Source organism: Balaenoptera borealis, assembly GCF_965194805.1.
Source record: "Balaenoptera borealis genome assembly, chromosome: 4".
Lineage (NCBI taxonomy): Eukaryota > Metazoa > Chordata > Mammalia > Artiodactyla > Balaenopteridae > Balaenoptera > Balaenoptera borealis.
Window position 1 is genome coordinate 90595517 of NC_138861.1, and position 18417 is coordinate 90613933.

General features: G+C 35.1%; 1 long non-coding RNA gene across 1 annotated transcript in view; it reads left to right on the forward strand.

The window, feature by feature from the left end:
- Positions 1 to 908: 908 nt before the first annotated feature.
- LOC309627403 overlaps positions 909 to 18417 on the forward strand; it is a 436636-nt gene continuing 419127 nt past the window's right edge. The window contains exon 1 of the long non-coding RNA XR_014243726.1: positions 909 to 13013. This is a non-coding gene — a long non-coding RNA (uncharacterized lncRNA). The remainder of the gene's footprint in view (positions 13014 to 18417) is intronic.

Sequence of the window (18417 nt, forward strand, 5' to 3'; positions counted from 1 at the left end):
GAATGCCTGCCCTTTGCTCTGGAGGGATATATGATCTCTGCACAAAGTCTGCTCACTGTACAAATCTCCTTGAAAAAATAGTCTGGAACAAGATTAAATTATTACCTCTGCTCTAAGATGTGCAGAAACATCAAAAACCCCTAGAGAGTCATCTCCCATCACAAGGTAAGGAAATACATACAAGAAAAGAAATACACTTTTATGTTGTCATTATTGATTAATACAATTTACTATACTCAATTTATACTGGAGGGGAGTATTTTAGGTATGTTTTCTGCTTTAAAAACATACATGTTTTCTCCATCATTTCAGAGAACTAAAGAATTGTTTAGTCTCGGTTATGGAGAGCAAGTATTTAGTTTTTACTTAAACATTTAAGAATCTTGAGGAAACAAGATTACTTTATGTTTCATTTCCAGGCTATTATCTATTTTTTTATAAGGCACTAAGAAATTTTCACTTAGATTGTGTTTAATTTCTAGCCACATGGCTTGTATTTCTAAAACTCGGCAGATTCCCATGCTCTGCCCAATTTCTACTAAATTGAAATCGCCAAGGGAAGGCCTTGGGAACCCAGAATTTTAACTTAACTGATTCTGATGATTAGAACAAGTTGGGAAACTGGCTCAGAGCAACTGAGTTTGTAGCCTCATCTATGAAAACTAAATAAAAAGAATTTGGCCTCAAATCTAAATAATTTAAATGCTAAAATCCAGGTGTTCTTCATCATAATATTCCATGTTTATTAAACTCTGCTCCTCTGGTAGATATGTTGTTAAAGCTTTAAATGCATTATCAAGGTTACCACTCACACTCACCCTTATGAGGCAGGGTAATGTTATCACATCCATCTTCCTGATTGTGAAATGAGCTCAGTGAAGATAAGTAATTTGTCTTAGGTGAAAGGTGGAGTAATGGATGCTTGAAACCAGGTCACTAATTCAGGTGCCTGGGCTCTTCCTGTCTTAATTACTTATTTATGTCTTTAAATTTCTAACAAAAATATCATCCACCTTTGCTTCTTAGTCTAAGTTCATCCAGACATTATAATTGTAAGGACCTGCCCTTTAATCATCTTCTATCCTTGCCTCACTCTAAATCCTAAATGTTAAGTACACGAAATGCAAAAGAATGGTCTATGTATTCCTAAAAATTATGCTGTCATTGTATTGTGCATTTATACGGTAAGAGGTTCACATGCTAATAACATTTTAGCTTTCATTTTACTTATTTGTGGAGAGGAAAGAGAACCCATTCTGGCACTACTAGGTTTCTGATTGGAAAATACCAAATTTATTTTTCATGTTTCACCTGTGACTTAACATAATTACAACATACAAATGTACACTTTCTCTGCATACAGTTCTGCTAATATTTTCTTATGTTTTAATGGTGCTTCAACTTCTAACTACAGGCAGCTTCTTTGAAGGTGGCATTAAATAAACCATTCTTATCAATGGGAGTTTTGAATGTGGCTCGAGGGCTCCTGGTACACAGCAGAGAGTGACTAAATATGGTAAAAATAAGCAAATGTTACACAGATGCTCATAGCTGACTTCTTGGTTTCCAACTTATTAAATGGTCTTTTTGCAAACCTATAGATCGTTATTCACGCAGATTCTCTATCAGGGGTGCTTCAGTAGAGGCTGCCTATTCTGAGTTAATGAGAAAAGTCCTAATTAAGCTGGCCATATGTTCAATTGCATTTATAAGTGGAAAAATAGCCCTTTTTTGCTGCTGATACTACCATTGTTGTTATCTCCTGCTGCTATGGGTGTCACTGAAGCAGTTTCAACAGTTTCAACTGTTTCAACAGTTTCCTCTGTATTCCAGCATGTTCATTCCAGGCCTGCACTCTGCTTCATGAGATATTCTTGCCATGCACAGTTGAATGCCTGCAATGCTTGCTTATGAAAATATCTTTCTAGAGATCTATGTCTGTATTGAATACAACTATATCTTCAGTTTTGCTTTGGATCTCGCAATGCTGCCAAAACATATTCTTCCTTTTCAAGCATTTAATACGTTCTGGAGCATGTGGAGAGCCCAGGAGTCAGGATTGCCCCACATAACCTTTGTCCCTTTTGCCTTGATATTTGGGCATCCTTTGGGGCCTTTTCTTCTGTGCAAAACATTTGCTTGAAACTTTATCATTGAAAACAGGTAAATACTCTTAAGTGTAAATGTGTACTACCTTGAGCCTAAAACTGCTTAGAGGAACATGCTTTCTTTTCAACTACCTATGCCTAAACACTTGAAAGCTGTAAAATAAAATTTTCTAATTTCTTGATGGTGTCAGACCATCAATGTGTAATAGCATTATATTATATATTTATTTATTCTACATTATTTAGCCATATGATAAGCATGTACTGTGCACCCATTATGACCCCTATACTTCCTGGGGAATTAAAAGAATGACTATCATCTCTTTGCAAGGTTTTCATAACCATAGTCATCAGTGATATTTGTGCATATATACATAGGTTCTGTGACAATAAACATACAAAACTATATTAAACATATATAATTAACAGATTTGGATAGCTCAGATGCCTTATCTAAATAAAGAAAAGGAAAATATAATAACATGTGATATGTATAATCACAGTAATGAGATGTTTAATTTTTTGTATCTTTTTCAAGCTACTTAGTCTTTCTCAAATTTATTTTGTTATACGATATGAGGTAGAGAAATTTTTGTTTTTTTATTTTCTGTTATTGTTATCCAATGGAGTGATAACTATCAATAAACTATCCTTTTCCACTTACTGCACTAGATGAAATTAATAGTTCTCCTAGATTTTACCTGATTGTCTTGGGTATTTCAAATGAACTATTATATTGATATCTACTACAAATGATGATGATTTTGTCTTCTTTCAAAATTTATGCCCCGTTTCATTTTTTCAAGTATTTGAGTTAATTTCCACAACAATGTGTAGTGAAAACACCTGCCAATTAGCCTTTTTGATTGTACTGCAACTGCCTGACATTAGCTTTTGATGGCAGAGGCCTCTACTTCAAAAACATCCATCTTGCCAGCTACACAATTAAATAAAGAGCTAGGCTGGCCCACCCATGAAGTTGCTGTTTTGTTTGAAGAGCTCTGGTTGACTTAACTGAATATTTCACTGCTTGCTTTTCCCTTCCTTCACTTTAATTCCCACTCTTGTGTTTTAGATTCAACAATAAAGAGTGAACCCACGAAACCCTAGTTACTTCACCATCCATCCCAAGAAAAGCTGAACCCCAGGTCTTCTCTCTCTCTCTCTTTCTCTCTCCCCCCTCCTATGACCTCACTGTGTGGCCCCAGGCATGCCATGGTTCCTCCGGGACCTATGAGTAATAAACTTTGTCGTCTCAAAGTTCTCTGATGGTTGTTGCTGTGGTGAATCTTGTAATCATAATAAGAGCCACAAGGTTTGGTACAGCCACCCACATTGACTTCGGTTGGGGAAATGTCTGTGAAGGCTCCCCACTAATAGTACAGGCCCAGGTGAGTGCCTATGGATTTCTAACTGATAATGTCACTATTGATAGGCTGAGGCCAACACAAAACACAACGTCACATAACATACATATTAAGCATATTTATCTTATATGTGACTTTATTAGAAATTCTACATTTTTCCTGATAGATTTGATGTTAGTGTTTGAATTCACATCATTCCTTGGTGTGTTTAAAAAGTAAATTCCCATACATAGTTTTCCTTTTATCAGTAATGGATTAATGGATGTTGAGATTTAACAAACGCTTATAGCTGACAATGTGATATTTCTTTTTTGACCTGTTGATATGATAGAATCTTGTAGTCTAACTTCCTAAGCTATATGAACTTGTTATTCATTCAATAAATCATACTTGATTTACTATTTAATTTTTTAAAATATATCGCTAGATTTGATATTTGATAAATGCTCCTTAAAACGGTTTCCTTGGAATGAGGAAGAAGGAAGACAAGCTAGTTTTAGTCTATCTCATTTTGTCTGCTAATTAGTATAAATGAATAATAGAAAATAATTCCAAGCCTTCTGCTTCAGCTTTTTTTCTCTTATTTCATCTTTTTCAATGTTTTATTACCAAATTATTAGGATTGTATTTTTATATGTATACATACATACTATGTTTGTATATATATATATATCAATATATGTATATCTTAGTCATAAAACATCTGAAAAGGCATATTTGTGAGGGTAGTCTTTAAAAAACTTCTGTTTGCCATTGGTTCCCCAGGAACAAGACTCTAACATGGAGCTTTGATGTAGGAAGATTATTGGGTAGTGCTTTAGAGATCAACACCCCTGGGAGGGTGTGGAGAAAATAAGATTGGTCAGAGTGAGAAGTTGAAATGCAGTACAGTCTTGACGAAGACATTAGCTGATCCTATGATTCCACAGGGAGTCCAATGCCAGAATGGTCCTTCATTATTTTTCCACCTTGGTGCAAGGGGACCAGGCCTATATGTCTTGGCATAGATCAGCCAGTGCAGGATGCTCTGGGGAGGGGCCATGGGAAGATGTCTTTTACTGCTTGAGGCAATTCCTGAAAGCCTTTAATCACCAGCACTTGCTAGCGGCTGGGACTTTGAGTCCTAAGGTGCTGAAATTGGAATTCGAGAGGGACCCTAGAGCCTCCGCTACAACTTCTTACTTTTTTCAGTTGTTCCTTTAACAGATACTGACTGATCACACACTACTTATCAGATATTCTTCTAAGTACAGAGGATATGACCATGAACAAAGCAGACAAAAGTCTCTGACTTTTGGGAGTTTGTAGTCTTTATTGAATAAGAGAACACACTCATACAGAATTTACTGTATTCCAGGCATAACTGTATTTTACATATATTCACACATTTAAATTTTAAAAAACATGAGTTAAGAACTAATATCTCTACTTTACAGATGAGTTAACTAAATTCTAAATAAGATAACTCACATGTCTATTATCATATCCAGTAACATTAGTCAAGATTTGGACCAATGATTTCTGGCTCCAGAGACCATAGTTATAATTTCCAAAATATGCATTCTTCTTTATTGCTAAATAAATATATTTCTGAGATTTATTTTTCCCATTTTTGCTTGATTTGAATTGCTAAAGAATTTTAGTGTTTTATTGACCTTTTAAAAAAATATGCTCCTAGATGTTATCAAACCTGTTACAGTTGACCCTTGAACAAAGTGGGTTTGAACTGCACAGGTCCACTTATAAGCAGCTTTTTTTCAATGGTAAATACTACAGTACTGCACGATTCAAGGGTCGTTGAATCAGTACATGCAGAACTATGGTATTGGAGGAATTTGAGACAGGTCCTGCAACCAGCTTCCCTTGGATACCGAGGGAAGACCGTTATTGTTTTTGTAATTATTTTTGCTTTACCATTATTTTTACTAAACTGATATATGTACATGGACATGCAAACATGTCTCTCAGACCTTCTGTGCAGGAAGTGTACATAATTGCCTGACAGCGGTCTTTACACCTAAGTCACACCTTCAGTGGGCTGTCCCAGGCAATTACTGAGCACTGTATTAGCGCTGGCCCATTACTGCAAGGTAAGAGACTCCAAAACTTGATAACTCCCCATTGTTAAGCAAGTAATGAGGATGGGAAATATGGTCCAGGCAGTATGTATAGTGAAGGCCGTAAAGGTATAAGAAAATTGGTAACTCTAATGAGTCCGTAAACATCCAGTACTTAATCGCATAATGTTTCATAGATATTATTTTTCTATTTAAACATAAGGTCATTGAAAAATTATCTAATGCATTAAATTATAGGGATTTTGTTTTTGTATTTGCAAAAACATGTATTAGGTCATGTGTGACACTGCAGCCTAAAAATGCTACGGAAATTTATCTCTAGTCCAGCGGAAAGCTACCTGGTTGATATTCCTGGTAATATTACCTTGTGTAATAAAGATTAGGTAACTCTCATCAAGAAAATGGAGATATCAACTTCATACTTGATCCAAAGTCATTATAGTATTCTATTAATCCGCCTGTTGATTCTCTTTTTCCATGAGTAATGTTCACCATTTTGACAATATTTTAACATCCAATTGTGTATAAATGCAGAGTTCCTAAAGGAAAATAATATGAAGATCACTTCAATGAAAGTTGCAGGAACTTTTTTAGATGATTTGTCACCTGAGTTAGAATATCGTACACTGGGTCTAAAGATCAATCCTTTGGAAAGAAGCTATTTTTGGTCTTTATTGCATAGATTTAGCCATAAAAATTTAACAGAATAGCAATAATTACTCAAAGTTTTAACAATCTGAGAAGCACTCTAGTTTCATTTTTCCTTTTTAGAAGGGACTGATATTTGAACATGATAAAGAATCACTGAGTGATGTAAACTGTATCTTCCTTACTGTATATACCTGAGCATGTTCTTAAAGATCAGATCTGTGGATCTTTCTGAATATGGTACATTTGATTATTTAATTGGACATCTGTCTCCTGTGATTATATTAATTCCTTTTCTTTTCAAAGCCAGACGTTAGAGATGATTTAAGACATATAAAATTGCAGTTAATGAGTTCATTCAATGCACTCTGGATTTCTTTCTCTCTCAAAGTACGTTGACTTTTGAGAGATTTTGAAATTATTTCTTAATGGGTAGTTTTGTGACATCCTGTGATAATACTGTGTATAGACTGAGTTAATAACTAAAAGGATAATTTATGTCACAGGTTTCAATTGATGTTAATTGTATATGAAATGGTTTAGTAAAAATAATTGTATATTTTTATAAAATAATACTGGCATAATGATTAATATCAAGGCAAAATTTTTAAAAATTGCAATCCAATATAAGGCCCTAATACTGGGTAACAAACTTTAAAAATATGGAAACAGTTATTCATTTAATTATTCAGTATTATTATCAGAGATTGACAGGATGATTAGGATAACTCCTTATCAGTAAAGTAAATACTTCATTAAGTTTTTTGAATCAAGATTCAGGCTATATACAATTGCTCATGGAGTTATTGATTGCATTATATGACAATCTGTAAGAATGTTTATTCTGCCATTCTCTCCAATTCTATATTATCTACTACAAATATTTTAAAATGTGTTATTGGAATATAGTGTCATAAATATATCTCCATTTATAAATTCAGGTTGTCTACATATAAGATAAAATTTATCAGATGTATTATTTTAAAAGACATTATTTCACAAATTTATGTTTTAAAAATGACTAAAGCCTAAATAACCAGCATTATGCCATCTCTAGGAGAATAATTTTAATAAGTTTAAAAAACAAAAAAATTAGAAGAGTAATATAACTGAAAATGTTCTTTTGGAAAATAGACATGTTAAATGAACACTTGTGAAGTATTACGTAAGGAAATAATAGCTAATCTATTTTAGAGACTTTAAAAAATGTAGTGTCTAAAAGTATATATTTACATACATTCCTTACTAAAGGAAATAGAATATATAAAAATACCTAATTAGTTTAAAACCAATATAAACCTAAAATTTTGTTCTCTTTGGAAACATAAGAACCTTTAAATGGCGTAAGTTTAGAAATGCCTTATTTGACCTAATAATGTCACAGTTTGTAACATAACCACGATTTTTTCCTGCCAGTATATTGTTTAACTATAATTACTTTGAAATTCAAAGGTGTGCAGAAACTTTAACAAGCATAATCTAATCAAGTTTTGAAATGCTTTGCTACAGCTGACCTTTAAACATGTATTCTAATCAGTAATGAAATTTTATTTTGCACCCTGTAATAGTACTCTGAATGGCATTATAGAATAATAAGAGAAAGTATACTTGAACAAATAAGCTTTCAAACATTTTAATACATTTTTTAGATTATGCTCTTAATGCAGAGATGAACATGAAACCTATATGTAAATTACATTTATGATAAAGTGGTAGATTTTAGTTGTTCCTTCTAATTGAGCCTTAATTTAAATAAATATTTTAAATGTATAGTTCTCTTCTAAGTAAATAGTGATTTTAAAGTTCTAGTAGGAAAATTCAGTTCAAAAGTTCTAGTAGGAAAATTCAGTTCAAAATGATCACTTTCAAAATGATATTTCTACTTTTGACATTTAACTAAATATAAGAAGCACGACTGAAATGATGGGATGAAATGGAGAGACAACTAATTTTTAAAATTTGTTAGCTTCAATAATGTCAATATTTTCATGTGTAGATAATTTTTAATATAGCAATAAAATAATGATCAGCTATAATTTCAGTCCCTTAAGATAATCACCTTTAATATGATAGTATATATATTTTGATTATACTCTGTTTATATTGGGCCATTTTTTTGCTAGAAGTAAGGTTGTTTCCTGAACAATGCTGTTTTATCTTAATTCCCATGGAGGTGGCTTGCTGCAAATCACAACATAATCCCTGCCACATTTTCAGTCAGCATACAATTGGGATTCAGTTCTTCCAGACAGCACTAATGTTTATAAGTGTTCTTATGAAATTGCATAGGAATTCCAACAATTCAAAATTTTCTCTGAATTTTACCTGTTTCTGCCATGATTTCCTTAGAGATTCCTTGTGTAGCTCTAACATATGTTTTACATTTAGAATTGTCCTTTTCTTTGGAGGAGATAAAAATCTAACTTCCTGACCATTTATCAGGCAATATGGGTCAAAAATATTCCCTCAAATAAAAATTAAGGCAGAAAAATAGATTATAGAGAAATGAAGGACAAAAATCCAGATCACAGTAAACTCAGGAGAGCACAGGGTAGCATTCACTGACTGAGAGTAATTGCAGTATGCAGAGTTAATAACATTCAGTGGATGAGAATGTACAGTAGAAAGTGCCAAGCTGATTCTCTTTAGTTAATAGTGTATGACAGAAATCTGGGGTGCAGATGCCTATCAAGCTCAGGCGGAGTCCCTGGCGCGCTGGGTGGTGCAGGCAGCGCAGATAGCCCGGCTCTGACCCCAAGGACACCAGGCTGCCCTGTGCGCCTCAGGCCACCATCCTGCCCCTCCGGCGGCTCCAGGTCCCCATTGCTGTGCACCAGCCAGGTGGTTCCAGGGATTTGTAAGTCTGTGTCCTTGGGGGAACATTACTTCCCCTGCCACATGCCCTGTGACTGACAGGGTCTTGGTGCTCCAGCCTGGTGTCAGACCTGAGCCTCTGAAGTGGGAGAGCTGAGTTCAGGACATTGGACCATCAGAGACTTCCCAGTGCCACATAATATCAATCAGTGAGAGTTCTCCCAGAGATTTCTCTCAATGCTAAGACCCAGCTCCACCCAATGGCCAGCAAGCTCCAGTGCTGGGTGCCCCATGCCAAACAATTACCAAGACAGGAACTCAAACCCACTCATCAGCAGAGAGGCTGCCTAAAATCATACTAAGTTCACAGACACCCCAAAACACACCACTGGAAGAGGCCCTCCCCACCAGAAAGACAAGATCCAGCCCCACCCACCAGAACACAGGCATCCGTCCCCTCCACCAGGAAACCTACACAAGCCACTGAACCAAACTCACCCACTGGGGGCAGACACCAAAAAACAATGGGACTATGAACCTGCAGCCTGCGAAAAGGAGACCCCCAAACACAGTAAGTTAAACAAAATGAGAAGACAGCGAAATACGCAGCAGATGAAGGAGCAAAGTAAAAACACACCAGACCAAAAAAATGAAGAGGAAATAGGCAGTCTACCTGAAAAAGAATTCAGAGTAATGATAGTAAAGATATCCAAAATCTTGGAAATAGAAAGAAGAAAATACAAGAAACTTTTAACAAGGACCTAGGAGAACTAAAGAGCAAACAAACAAGGATGAACAGCACAATAGATGAAATTAAAAATTCCCTAGAAGGAATCAATAGCAGAATAACTGATGCCGAAGAATGGTTAAGTGACCTGGAAGATAAAATAGTGGAAATAACTACTGCAGAGCAGAATAAAGAAAAAGAATGAAAAGAATTGACGACAGTCTCAGAGGCCTCTGGTACAACATAAACGCAGCAACATTCAAATTATAGGGGTCCCAGAAGAAGAAGAGAAAAAGAGTCTGAGAAAACATTTGAAGAGATTATAGTTGAAAACTTCCCTAACATGGGAAAGGAAATAGTCAATCAAGTCCAGGAAGCGCAGAGAGTCCCATACAGGATAAATCCAAGGAGAAACACACCAAGACACATATTAATCAAACTATCAAAAATTAAATTCAAAGAAAAAATATTAAAAGCAGCAAGGGAAAAGCAACAAATAACATACAAGGGAAACCCCATAAGGTTAAGAGCTGATCTTTCATCAGAAACTCTGCAAGCCAGAAGGGAGTGGCAGGACATATTTAAAGTTATGAAAGGGTAAAACCTACAACCAAGATTACTCTACCCAGCAAGGATCTCATTCAGATTTGACAGAGAAATTAGAACCTTTACAGACAAGCAAAAGTTAAGAGAATCCAGCACCACTAAAGCAGCTTTACAACAAATGCTAAAGGGACTTCTCTAGGCAGGATACACAAGACAAGGAAAAGACCTACAAAAACAAACCAAAACAATTAAGAAAATGGTAATAAGAACATACATAGTGATAATTACCTTAAAGGTAAATGGATTAAATGCTCCCACCAAAAGACATAGACTGGCTGAATGGATACAAAAACAAGACCCATATAAATGCTGTCTACAAGGGACCCACTTCAGACCTAGGGACACATACAGACTAAAAGTGAGAGAATGGAAAAAGATATTCCATGTAAATGGAAACCAAAAGAAAGCTGGAGTAGCAATTCTCATATCAGACAAAATAGACTTTAAAATAAAGACTGTTACAAGAGACAAAGAAGGGCACTACATAATGATCAAGGGATTGATCCAAGAAGAAGATATAACAATTGTAAATATTTATGCACCCAACATAGGAGCACCTCAATACATAAGGCAAATGCTAACGGCCATTAAAGGGGAAATCAACAGTAACACAATAGTAGTAGAGGACTTTAACACCCCACTTTCACTAAAAGACGGATCATCCAAAATGAAAATAAATAAGGAAGCACAAGCTTTAAATGACACATTAAACAAGATGGACTTAATTGATATTTATAGGGCATTCTATCCAAAAAGAACAGAATACACTTTCTTCTCAAGTGCCCAGGGAACATTCTCCAGGATAGATCATATCAAGATATGGGTCACAAATCAAGCCTTGGTAAATTTAAGAAAATTGAAATTGTATCAAGTATCTTTTCTGACCACAGCGCTCTGAGACTAGATATAAATTACAGAGAAAAAAATGTAAAAAATACAAACATATGAAGGCTAAAAAATAGGTTACTAAATAATCAAGGGATCACTGAAGAAATCAAAGAGAAAATCAAAAAATACCTAGAAACAAATGACAATGAAACACGACAACTGAAAACCTATAGGATGCAGCAAGAGCAGTTCTAAGAGGGAAGTTATAGCAATACAGTTCTTCCTGAAGAAATAAGAAAACTCTCAAATAAACAACCTAACCTTATACCTAAAGCAGTTAGAGAAAGAAGAACAAAAAAACCCAAAGTTAGAAGAAGGAAAGGAATCATAAAACTCAGATCAGAAATAAATGAAAAAGAAATGAAGGAAACAATAGCGAAGATCAATAAAACTCTGGTTCTTTGAGAAGAAAAACAAAATTGATACACCATTAGCCAGACTCATCAAGAAAAAAAAGGGAGGAGACTCAAATCAATAGAATTAGAAATGAAAAAGGAGAAGTAACAACTGCCACTGCAGAAATAACAAACTGACACTGCAGATATACAAAGTAATCATGAGAGATTACTACAAGCAGCTATATGCCAATAAAATGGACAACCTGGAACAAATGGACAAATTCTTAGAAAAGCACAACCTTCCAACACTGAACCAGGAAGAAATAGAAAATATAAACACCAATCACAAGCACTGAAATCGAAACTGTGATTAAAAAGCTTCCAACAAACAAAAGCCCAGGAAAGGTGGCTACACAGGCGAATTCTATCAAACATTTAGAGAAGAGCTAACACCTATCCTTCTCAAACTCTTCCAAAATATAGCAGAGGGAGGAACACTCCCAAACTCATTCTACAAGGTCACCATCACCCTGATACTAAAACCAGACAAAGATGTCACCAAGAAAGAAAACTACAGGCCAATATCACCGATGAACATAGATGCAAAAATCCTCAACAAAATACTAGCAAACAGAATCCAACAACACATTAAAAAGATCATACACCATGATCAAGTGGGGTTTATCCCAGGAATACAAGGATTCTTCAGTATATGCAAATCAATCAATATGATACACCAAATTAACAAACTGAAGGAGAAAAACCATATGATCATCTCAATAGATGCAGAAAAAGCTTTTGACTAAATTCAACACCCATTTATGATAAAAACCCTCCAGAAAGTAGGCATAGAGGGAACTTACCTCAACATAATAAAGGCCATATATGACAAACCCACAGCCAACATCATTCTCAATGGTGAAAAACTGAAACCATTTCCACTAAGATCAGGAAGAAGACAAGGTTGTCCACTCTCACCGTTATTATTCAACATAGTTTTGGAAGTTTAGCCACAGCAATCAGAGAAGAAAAAGAAATAAAAGGAATCCAAATCGGAAAAGAAGAAGTAAAGCTATCACTGTTTGCAGATGACATGATATTATACATAGAGAATCCTAAAGATGCTACTGGAAAACTATTAGACCTAAGCAATGAATTTGGTAAAGTAGCAGGATACAAAATTAATGCACAGAAATCTCTTGCATTCCTATACACTAATGATGAAAAATCTGAAAGAGAAGTTAAGGAAACACTCCCATTTACCACTGCAACAAAAAGAATAAAATACCTAGGAGTAAACCTACCTAAGGAGACAAAAGACCTGTATGCAAGATGAATGGATAAAGAAGATGTGGCACATATATACAATGGAATATTACTCAGCCATAAAAGGAAATGAAATTGAGTTATTTGTAGTGAGGTGGATGAACCTAGAGTCTGTCATACAGAGTGAAGTAAGTCAGAAAGAGAAAAACAAATACAGTATGCTAACACATATATATGGAATCTTAAAAAAAAAAAACAAAAACGAAAGGTCATGAAGAACCTAGGGGCAAGATGGGAATAAAGACACAGACCTACTAGAGAATGGACTTGAGGATACGGGGAGGGGGAAGGGTAAGCTGGGACAAAGTGAGAGAGTGGCATGGACATATATACACTACCAAATGTAAAATAGATAGCTAGTGGGAAGCAGCCGCATAGCACAGGGAGATCAGCTCGGTGCTTTGTGACCACCTAGAGGGGTGGGATAGGGAGGGTGGGAGGGAGGGAGACACAAGAGGGAAGAGATATGGGGACATATGTATATGTATAACTGATTCACTTTGTTATAGGGCAGAAACTAACACACCATTGTAAAGCATTTATACTCCAATAAAGAAGTTTAAAAAAAAAAAAAAGACCTATATGCAGAAAGCTATAAGACACTGATGAAAGAAATTAAAGATGATACAAACAGATGGAGAGATATACCATGTTCTTGGATTGGAAGAATCAACATTGTGAAAATGACTATACTACCCAAAGCAATCTACAGATTCAGTGCAATCCCTATCAAGCTACCAATGGCATTTTTCACAAAACTAGAACAAAAAATTTCACAATTTGTATGGAAACACAAAGGCCCTGAATAGCTAAAGCAATCTTGAGAAAGAAAAACGGAGCTGGAGGAATCAGGCTCCCTGACTTCAGACTATACTGCAAAGCTACAGTAATCAAGTACTGTATGGTACTGGCACAAAAACAGAAATATAGATCAATGCAACAGGATAGAAAGCCCAGAGATAAACCCACACACATATGGTCACCTTATTTTTGATAAAGGAGGCAAGAATGTACGATGGAGAAAAGACAGCCTCTTCAATAAGTGGTGCTGGGAATACTGGACAGCTACAAGTAAAAGAATGAAATTTAGAACACTCCCTAGCACCATACACCAAAATAAACTCAAAATGGATTAAAGACCTAAATGTAAGGCCAGACACTATAAAACTCTTAGAGGGAAACATAGGCAGAACACTGTATGACATAAATCATAGCAGGATCCTTTCTGACCCACCTCGAGAAATGGAAATAAAAAGAAAAATAAACAAATGGGACCTAATGAAACTTCAAAGCTTTTGCACAGCAAAGGAAACCATAAAGAAGACGAAAAGACAACCCTCAGAATGGGAGAAAATATTTGCAAATGAAGCAACTGACAAAGGCTTAATCTCCAAAATTTACAAGCAACACATGCAGCTCAATATCAAAGAAAGAAACAAACCAATCAAAAAATGGGCATAAGACCTAAACAGACATTTCTCCAAAGAAGATATACAGATTGCCAACAAACACATGAAAGAATGCTCAACATCACTAATCATTAGAGAAATGCAAATCAAAACTACAATGAGATAGCACCTCACACCAGTCAGAATGGCCATCACCAAAAAATCTACAAACAATAAATGCTGGAAAAGGTGTGGAGAAAAGGGAACCCTGTTGCACTGTTGGTGGGAATATATGTTGATACAGCCACTATAGAGAACAGTATGAAGGTTCCTTTAAAAACTAAAAATAGAACTACCATACGACCCAGCAATTCCACTACTGGGCATGTACCCTGAGAAAACCATAATTCAAAAAGAGTCATGTACCACAATGTTCACTGCAACTCTATTTACAATAGCCAGGACATGGAAGCAACATAAGTGTCCATGGACAGATGACTGGATAAACAAGATGTGGCACATATGCACAATGGAATATTACTCAGCCATAAAAAAAAAAAACGAAACTGAATTGTTGGTAGTGAGGTGGATGGACCTTGAGAGTATCATACAGAGGGAAGTAAGTCAGAAAGAGTAAAATAAATACCGTATGTTAACACATATATATGGAATCTAAAAAAAAATTTAAAAATGGTTTTGAAGAACCTAGGGGCAGTACAGGAATAAAGATGCAGACATAGAGCATGGACTTGAGGACACGGGGAGGGCAAAGGGTAAGCTGGGACAAAGTGAGAGAGTGCATTGACTTACATATACTATCAAATGTGAAATAGATAGCTAGTGGGAAGCAGCCGCATAGCACAGGGAAATCAGCTTGGTGCTTTGTGACCACCTAGAGGAGTGGGATAGGGAGGGTGGGAAGGAGATGCAAGAGGGATGAGATTTGAGCATATATGTGTATGTATAACTGATTCACTTTGTTATAAAGCAGAAACTAACACACCATTGTAAAGCAATTATACTTCAATAAAGATGTTTTAAAAAAAATTACATTAAGTAATCCTTCAGATTAAATTGTGAGTTTAGCGTATTCTTAGAAATATTTTCTTAAAATATCCTCTCAAGTGTTTAAACCTTTAAAAGCTTTTAACTTTGAAGCATAATATACAACTTCTTTTTGTTTTTCTAAGAAACAGAGATAATAGCATATATTCTAAACTGACGTTTCCCTTGTTTTTATATAACTCTACCATTATACAAATTTTATGCCCATTTTTTTTCTTTGCAGTATTTGCTTTATTTTTTTCCAGTAGAAACCAATGTATCCTAAACAAAATATCTCAGAAATATTATTTTATCTAATGGATGCTTGCATAAAAATATTGTCTCAAATAACATATGAAGTTCACTTTTTAAAAATAATGTGAACCCATAATATGAATAAGCTATGTAAATACATATATTTTTGCAAATATTATGAAGTCTGAGCAATAAACACATAGTTGTGTTTCAAACAATTTTTATTTTATTTCATTCAACCTGCTAAACTGCTTCAGATACTAGACTCTATTGATGTTTATGTTTCTTTTCATAATCTTTGAAATTAAAAGAAGAACACAGTGATGGGACTTTCAAAGCCACAATAAGTACATATTGAGCCCATATATTACAGTGCTATACCCATAGGCAATATTAAAACAATTGAAAATTTAAAACTTAGGAACATATAATTTACTGAAGGAAAAATACAAATAAATATGTACAATATAACATTAATGTAAATGTTATCCTGACATAGAAATATATGTTTTTCCATACAAATGCCCGGGCAGTAGAGGGTAGGGGTGGGATTGATTTCTACTGGGGATAGCAATTGAGGGAGGAACTTAAGAAAGGCTTTATGTAGAAGTAGAGGTTCAAGCAATGCTACAGAAATGTGAAAGTGCATACCACATACGCTGTAAAATGGCTAATGTAAATGGTATTCAAAGGAAAAAGGCGCTAGTTGAAACAAAAGAGATAGACATCAGAAAGGGGATAAGCTTGAAAGATGCGCAAAGGAACTGAGATTGCATGAAGGAAAAGAGACTCATTAGAGGATTTTGATCAGTGGAGAGAGTGACTTTTCTGTTTTCATTAAATAACTCTGATACCATGTGGAGAGAAAACTTGTATAATTTAATTTTTTGAAATTTAATTTTTATTTTTGCTCCAAATAGAAGGCTTGAAGACCTAGAACTCTCTTATTCACTGTCCTATACTCAGCACCTAGCACTATGCCTCTTATATCCTAACACTCTTGCGTTACGTACTGGGTGAAATAAATAAAAGAATGAGTTGGTGAGCACAGTTAAGAGGCAGGACAATTAGAAGAATTCGATTTCTGTCATAAAAGTTTAGGTCTCTGGTCTTTGGGAAACGAATGCGTTTAGTGGCATTGAGAATGGAAACAAGAAGTCTAACATAACAGACATTTCAGAGGTAGAATTAGCACAACTAGATTGCTAATTAGTAACTTCCTATCCATTACTTCATATGCTCAGGATTGACATTCAGTTTTCTTGCCTGGATAAAGTTTAATATGGTTATCTTCTTTTCTCTTTGTCTCTTCTGCTAATATTCTTAATCATTATGCAATACTATCTGGAACAATGGTAAAGCCATTGTTTTAAAATGATGATTACAAAAAGAAGTATATTTCCAGTAGAAGAAAATAATTGGTCTTGATAAGAATGTATTGAATTTGAATCACCTGCAACATATCAGCTTGGAGAGTCCCTCTCAGGTGTTGAATAAACATAAAGGACACCTACACCTTTATATTGAGGATTAAACTTCACTAGAGGTATTATCTGAAATTGCAGGAATAGAGGGGATCAGTCAGAGAGAAAGAGTAATGAGGGAAGACTGGACCCAGTGCTCAGTCATTTATTCATGCAGCTATAAACTTCTTAATGGAATAACCCCAATATATCTAACACTGTATTAGTAGCTGGATATTCAAAGATGATTAAATCATAGTCCTTATCCTCAAAAACTTATGTGTGGTAAGGAAAACAAAGTTTATATAGTATAAAAAGATCTATTAAAGTCATATTCCAACTGCATTTTTTATGTTATAAAACATTTGTTTGGCAAATTCAAGAAATCTCTATATAGAAAAAAAGTTAGCAAACGTTTGCTTTAAAGAACCACTTAGTAAACATTTTCAAGTTTCCGGACAATATGGTCTTTGTCTCAATACTTGACTCTACCAATGTAGCATCAAAGCAGCCAGAAACAATAAGGGATGGATGTTGCTGTGTGTTCCAATAAAACTTTATTTACAAAAACAGGAGATGGGAAGGATTTAGCTGGCAGGCCATAGTATGCCAGCCTCTTTTAATGTAGGACTTGAGAGGGCTGCGTCTGAAAGAAGAAGTAGGAATTTCCTAAGCATATAAAGATAAAATGAAGTACACTGTTTTTTTTCCTCTATTCTAGTAAATTTCATGTTAGTATAGACATCGTTTATTCGTAGCTCTATGTTCAATGGAAGGATATCCTGTATTTTATTACACAGAATAGATGCTCAGTAAATATTTGTTAAATGAATAAATATTTTCCCACTGAGGTTTTTATTTTCCCCTGGCAATTAATAGTATTTGCAGAAGATTCCTAGTAGCATACTCTTCAATTTTTTAATCAAGAGTAGGCAGTGAATTATATCAAATATCTCTTCTATCTCTATTGAGAAGTTCTGACATAAACCATTCCTTCATCCCTTAATTCCTCTTAGGTATGTGTTGTGGTTAATACTATTATGGCTCTGTTCCCATCAAAAAGTGGGAGTATCTGCCCTACCCCTTGAATATGAGAGATTTGGAACTGCTTTGACCAAGAGAGTATAGCAGAAGTACCATTGTAATATTTCCAAGACTATGTCATAAAAGGCCATGGAGCTTCTGCCTTGGCTGTAGGGAACTTACTTTTGAACTCCTGAGTTACAGTATGAGAAGTTAAATCACACTGAAATCACTTTGAGGGAGAAGCCATGTGGAGGTAGTCCAATGGGCAGTTTCAGCAATGCTGAAGCTGACTGAATCATCATCCAGCCAAGTGAGTAAGTTATCTTGCATGACCAGCCCTG